The sequence below is a fragment of the Malaya genurostris genome, chromosome 1 (genome assembly GCF_030247185.1).
Source record: "Malaya genurostris strain Urasoe2022 chromosome 1, Malgen_1.1, whole genome shotgun sequence".
Taxonomy (NCBI): domain Eukaryota; kingdom Metazoa; phylum Arthropoda; class Insecta; order Diptera; family Culicidae; genus Malaya; species Malaya genurostris.
Window position 1 is genome coordinate 54,744,980 of NC_080570.1, and position 7,743 is coordinate 54,752,722.

The following is a 7,743-nucleotide window of genomic DNA, read 5'->3' on the forward strand; positions in this document are numbered from 1 at the left end:
ACAAAAGTCGTCATTGGAAGCGTTTTGGACAAAAGTCGACATCGCCTTGGCTCTCCTGGTCGATCGTTCCACGTTTTTTCTTAACCGGAACATCTGCTGTATGAGCAGCTAGATGTTTGGCCAAAACTTTGGCTTGCTTTGTCTCAACAGCAGCCTGCATATCACTGACGATTTTTCATGATTTGTCGGAAAAAATGGGATGTCGGTAACCGAAATCGGTACACATTTTGAAAATGACAAAATAGATCTTTGGATGCGAAAACTTCGATAGAATCCGGTATTAAATCACAAAATAGATCGATTTTATCTCATAAATATTCAATCCACTCACCTTTTCGATTGATTCAATTCCTTCAATTTATGATACTCTAAAAAAAGTAAGAAAAAACTTTTGTGTTGTTTTTCACGCAATTAAAATTTGTTTTTAAACGCAGCAAAATGTACAAGCGTCTGTTTGCTTCGGTATTCGGCACAAGTCGGAATGACGCTATCTGCTTTCTGTCAAACGTTACGGAGAGGTACCGGCAACCGAACACCTTCCCCTAATTCTAATTTGATTGTTGCTATTCTGGCTCCTGGCTAGTGCTCATTTTTTCTACGCAAATTAACGACATGGTACAAAGATCCTTGGTAGTCAAAAAGATCAAGGACGTAAATTAAAATGAAATTCGCTATTTTGTCAATTACTCTTAAGTAAATCAATGACATTGTTTCTTGCAAACTCTTTACTCTATATTATGATTTATTTTACAAAAATAATATTCAAAACCATCTCGAAGAGCCTCAAGTGACAATTCGCAACGAGTAGGTTCAAACTATGTTTCAACGAGAACACGAACATGTTCTTTATGTTACACTCAGGCAAAAAGAAGGTGACTTCATTGTTTCTTCATGACATAATTGGTTACCAAATGGTTTTTTTAAGTTTGAAGTTTTAGATTGAGTTGTCGTTACTTTTTTTCTTAAACATATTTTAACTACAGCTATTTTTTCCGCTACTACTTGAAAATTAGATTATTCGACGTAGCGAAAGTACATAAAACTCGTAAGCGTTCATATACTCGTCAGCGTATGTGCAAATCGTTACTGTAAATTGATGTAGAGGTTACATAGATATAACCAGGACGTTTTGTGAGGGCATGCAGTGCCCCTAAGGAAAATTTATAAAATAACACGGTGATTCATCTGAGCATTTTTAAACTGATCATATTCATCAATTTGTAAATAAGTTTGGACACCAACTAACCAGACCAATAAATCGGAATAATATTTATACCAATCTTGATGATATCGTTCCTGTTTTTGCGTCATCAACCATTTGAAGGTTAGTAATTTTAACACCCATTATCCAACAATTTACAAAACCAGAATTTCAACAGAGTTTCAAGATATGTTTTGAACATTTCGTTACATTTTTAGGTCGTTGCTTCTTAGATTGTTTAAAAAAATTCAACACTTATGACCTTGTAATTCAGTAACCTCAAGTCGGATCCGGATAAAATTCAGAAGTTCCGTATGGGACCGTGGGACCTTTCATTTGAATTGAACTCTACTCATCAATACTGTCCATACCATAGCAGTTACAACGAGAGAATGCGAGAGAGGATTTTCTCAGCTGAAATAAATAATGACTTTCTACTCAAATAAAGTTTCACCGCTATTGGATTTTCAAGATCAATGGGTCAATCATCTTTCTGTCATGAACCCAAACAGTAAAGCTCATATTTGCGAAAAGATTTATGAGCAAAATTTGATTAAAATTCGGAAGCTGCTTTAAAATTTCTTACGTATATTATCGATAAAAGTTTCTATTTCATAACAATAAAACCTAAATAAAAGCTCAGCTATTATTTTTCACTAAAATATTTTCTTTTTAAACAATGAAAAATGGAATGATTCCAATATTTTCTCCTAAAAACATTATGGAGGTGGTACCAAAAATACACCAATTCAAACGATTATTAATTGATTGTCGCAACGAAATAACGAAAAAAGCAACGTAGAAAACTTTTTGTTGGCTTAAATGTTGCGAACACATTATGCAGAAGCATTAACTAATAAAACAAGAATTTAATTTTTTTTTCAAACTTCTTTCCGACAAAAAAAAAGTTAAGTGGCTGAATAGTCGTTTTGCCTTTCCCATATATGAAAGCAGAGCAACCACTGTGAAAACTGACTTTTCATCCGAGGCCCCCCCCCCCTCTCTCTATTTTCTCGATAATGACTGAACTGATTTTCACAGACTTAGATTCAGATGGAAGGATTTACAATCCCAAAGCTCCTGAATTTCATACGGATCCAGGTTACGGTTCCGGAATTACTGGGTGATATGCACAAAAAAAATTATGATAGTGTCTTATTTCGAAGATGATTCAAACGATTTTTACCATATAATATCATAAGAATATCCTATTTTTTCTCATCCAACTTCCGGTTCGATTTCAAGAGTATTTTGCCTTTTTTTTAATTTCGATTTCAAGAGTATCTGATCTGCTTTCTCAAATAGGAAGGATATGCAATCACCATGAAAACCAACTGATTTTTATTTGGACACTACTTCCGGTTCTGAAATTACATGAGTAGTAAAAAAACAATCATTTCAAGAGTCTGAACTAGTAGCCATATAAAACTTATGTTGTATACGTCTTGTTAGTTAGCTTTTAAAAAAAATTGATTTAGGAGTTATTGGTTATTAGTTCCCAGAGTTACCGGAAGCAGCAGCTAGAAACATCCGTCATTCAGCGCGACGAAGCAAGCAGAAAAGAATTTCTTCCAAATTGGGCTCAAAACTTTTTCTATTTGAAAGTTTTGTCAGGTTTTGGCCAAACAAATCCAATTCCCGGTTTCGGAAGTACCAGGTCAAAAACTTTAAAACTAAACTCATTTTATTTTCACAGTTCGTAGTCGTAGGTCTTGTACAGGGTGCTCCATCTTTTATGTTGGTATGTAAACATTGAATAACTTGGAGAAAAAACAACCGATTTCTATAAGTGTTATATTTTGATTCCGCTTGTTTTCTTACAATTTTTGAACTTGTTTTTGAAAACAATATCCATTAAGTGGCCACCTTTATTAGCGATTCAAAATGACTTCTTTTTTCTGCATTTATCATTACCTTTCCGAGCATCTCGGGTGTTATAGTGTCGATTTCAGCCTTGAGCGAGTTAATAGTTTGAGGCTGGTTGACGTGAACCTTACTTTTCAGATAACCCCACAAAAAGAAGTCCTGATGCAACAGGTGATTGTTGGATGGTGCCTTTTTGCCGTGATATTTTTTCCGATACGCATGTTGAGTTAACACAATGGAAAAACTGTTTTCTATGTAAAGTGTCACTATTTCAGCATGTTGTTTCGGTGTGATGCGATTCATGCAAAAGTTGTACTGAATTGACGTTTCCAAAACATATCTGATGCAATCGCTCGGTTGGTAAATGGAGCACCCTGTACTGCTGTTGAATTTCATTCGGATCCTACTTACGGTTCCGGAACTACATGGCGTCAAAACATCATAGAAGCGGTTATGAACAAATTGGGAGAAATTCTTCTAAATTTGGTTATTTCATTTCTGTTTCAAGTTTATGACCGAACCAACTTTCTTGTTTTTATTCAGGATTCAATGGAAAGTTTTTTGAAAAATGCTATAGTAACATTCTGAGAAAAAGAATATCATGAGAAAGGCATAATCACATCACTAGGTGGATTAAAACACATTTATCATACCTGTTTTAATCCACATAGTGGTACTCCCATAAACACGAAGAATACAATATATGGACTGAACATCGATCGCGGCAATATAACAATTCAGGTTTTGTAAGAACTCATAATAAGATGATTTGTTTTAGTTTTGTTAAGACCTAACATAAAGCCCCCTTTAGCTAGCTCTGAATTTGATCAGTATCTAACGAGAAAAACGGATTGAAAAAATGACATCCGAATACAACTAACATATGTAATGAAAACCACGAATAGGCTACCGTGCGGAACTCGTAGCTAGCTACGGGTGCGAGTCTCGTCTCTGCGGTAGTTTTATCGAGGTATTCATTATATAGTTGTATACGAATGTCATTTATCTAATCAGTTACATACCCAGAGGGCTTTTTGTAAGTTAAAGGCGCTACAAAGCGTTACATGGATTACTCGTTTATAAGTTATAGGCGTTACGAAGCGTTACATACGTTACTTCTTCGTGAGTTACGTGAGGAGTTACTAAGTGTTACAGGCGTTATTTTTGAATCGTGGGCGTTACGAAGAGTTCCATGCGATTCTTTTTACTATGTTGCATGTGTTACGAAGCGTTAAATGTGTTACTTTTCTGTAAGTTATAGGTGTTACAAAGCGTTACATACGTTACTGTTTGGTAGGTTAAAGGTGTTACGAAGCGCTACAAGCGTTACTTTTTTGTGATTGGTGACGTTACGAAGCGTTATGTGCGTTACATTTTCATAAGTTATAAGCGTTACGAAACGTTGTTTAAGTTACATTTTGTATGTTATAGATGTTACGAAGCGTTAATTTTTTTAAGGTTATAGGTACTACGAAACGTTACATACGTAACTTTTTCGAAAACTATGAGCGTTACGAAGTGCTACATGCGTTATTTTTTGTGAGTCACAGGCGTTATTAAGCGTTACATACGTTACTTTTTCGTGAGTTATAGGTTTTACGAAGTAAAGTCAATGGAAGCAACAAATCATATGATTGCGTATTTTCTAATTTGTATTGTTTCAATGGCATTTTTACGGAACTTATCGACGCTTATTAACGAAGAGTGAATAAAACTACACTATTATTGAGCATATTGGTCTACGATTTCTGACCAAACATATTCCAATGGATCGTATGGGACATTGTAATCAGTTTTTTTTCTTTTTGTTTTTTTTTATTCAATTATTAAGATTTAAATTGGGTGTTCAGCCACAAGTGGTGACTTTTCATGCCTATTATATACACGATTTGGTTATTACCATGAAGACATCATTTGATTCCGCAATTCTGTGATTTTTGTGCAGGGAAAATTGTAAACCTACTTGTATTGTGTAATGGGGAAAAGGAACTTATATACTAACTTACTAACTAATACAGAGAGCGAATCGATTCGATTGAAGATTGTATCGATTTTTGTCGGAATTTGCTTATAATATTATGTGACATTACATCTAATGGTTCTATATTTGTGAGTCTGTGTAACTCATTTGTACTAAACCACACGGAACGACCGAAATTAGCTCTGCGCCTAATTCGTATTACTGTTTTTGAATTAGTTGATTCTAACAACAAAATTTCCAAAATAACTATAAAATTAGTTAAAATGTAGAATTTACTGTGCTGAAAAAAACTCTTATTTTTAGAGAATGTGTTTAGTTGGCGAATATTCTGGACACAAACCAGCAATATTTCAATCCAACACGAAATTCTCATTGACAACTAATTTCGTTATTAAAATCAGAAACTTTGATTCTATTTATCTATCACCGTCATTACTGAAGGACAGCAGTGTCAAAGCAAAACAATCCATTAAAAAGCTAAAAGGGACAGTCTTGTTGAAACTGCTCGCAAATTGTTTAGATGTTTTTCGCATGTGTTACGATATATCCCTATATAATTTTCTAAACCGATATGTAAAAATGACGTAAACTGTTAGTGGAAAGTGTATTTATTCAGAATTTGTGCGCACTTGAAGCGATTGTGCGTAATAATGTTTTTACGCGGAACAGTGATGTGAATTTCGAATGTTTCACTCTAATTGTGATGAAGGTTTTTTGTATCTTCAAACCTTCCGAGCTGCGCCGTCCGGTGTACTATTTGTATTCGGTTTTTGTTTTCCGAGTGCTCAAAGTTTTCAGTGAGAATGAAGAAACAGTGATTTAGAAGAAAAAAAATTCAAAAAGATGTTTACGTTTCGTTTATGTCTTTTTCTCCAACACAACATCGTATTTATACCTGCCAATATAGAAAAGACAACCGCGTCTGAGTTTTTTTCGGCAGTAGTGTGCCATCTAGTGGCTAGTAGTCATTAAGGTGTTACCGTTTCGGTGACAGGGCGCCATATAGCTGCAGATTGCAGAAGCCAATTCAACCATTCATATTGGTTGAAAACAACATTATATTTCTTTAATTCAACTAAAAAATTAGTTGACTGGATATGAAGTGTGCCTTAGCTAAGAAATGACAGTACGTTTAATTTGTGAATTCAACTAAAAAAAATAGTCATTTCAACAAATATTTTATTATTATTAAGGGAATGAGAATAGAAAATCTAAATCAGCAAAAGTAAGATTTTTTTAGTTGTCTCAAAAAATAACTAACTAAAATCAGCAAATCAACTAAATTTTTCGCGAAAATGCTGATTTCGGTCGTTCCGTGCAGGGAGGACGCTTCAAAATCATTTTCAGAATTTTATTCTGAATCCTTTGAAGCGTTTTCTTCCTGGTGGAACAACAACTTGACCAAATTGGTACTGCATAAAGCATGGTTGGTCTGAAAATTTGTTTATAAATAATAATTTGTTTTTTAGACAAAGCTTAGAATTTCTGTTTATAAGAGGATATAAAAATTCAATATATTTATTACACTTTGCCTGGATTCCTTCAATGTAATCCTTAAAAGTGAGTCTTGAGTTTATCTTTGGTGCCGTTACCTTATACGGAAATTGGTTGAACTATCTTTGAATAAATTGTGCGGATGTAAAATAAACTGTGTGGCTTTTTCCGAAAGCGGAAGAGTTTATCCATGAGCGTAGAGAGGTGCACATTTTCATGTCCGAGTTATTCAAGCAAAGGTGAATGGTCATCGGAACTCGGACCAGAAGTAAATTTATCCCGAATTTCTTTATTCTTCCTTTAGGTAAAGGCAAAAAACAAATAAACGAAATTTCATGTAGTACGATCCGACTGCTTGTGAGGAACATTTTATTCTTCTTTTTTTTCAAATTAGCTGCGGCGTTTTGTTGGCTACGGTACACCCTCTGCATAAATCATCACGAATGAATTATTTTATGGAATCAAGCGTGCCTTAATTTCACACGACCGCCTGCTTGTTACCGTCATAGTAGGCTGAAAATAAATGCTTTTGTCATGAATCACAAACGAGTAAATATAAATGCCGTTATTTATTTGCTTGTAAATATTTCATTTCGCAGAATTTTTCTCCTGTTTATTGCAATTTCGATCATATTAGATTAAAGTGTAAACACAAATTCAATTAATGTTCGAGAAATCAAAGTGATTGACCCAAAGGCTTCATTAGATGCCAATGGGGCGCAATGTGACTGACAATAATCTAGCTTTTATTCAGTTTTTACGCATCGTTTGCCAGCAGTTATACTGAATCGAAATGAATACTCTGGAAATAATAAACAACCTGAATAAAAGCTACGACAGTTATATAATTCCGATCTATTGATTCCGAACAGTGCGCTGAAAAAAAAATTCTCCCACATATAAACTTTAAAAGCCATTAAGCATTGTGCAGCTCATCCCCGGCTTTTCCGGCAAACCAATTTTCAGGTGGGTTGTAAAAAAAATAGAAATTCTTTTATCGTTATTTTGTATTTCGAAAGCTACGTTGCAGAGAAAACAAAAAAACAACAGCACTCAGTAATTGAGTGACCTGAATAAACAGCCGGAACAGATTTGGCACATTAAAATCCGTACCTTTCGACTTTCCGCCCAGGTCCACCGGTTTGCCAGCCATCAGCAGAAGTCAGGCAATTAAATACAAAACCAGCACAGTTTGCTGAAT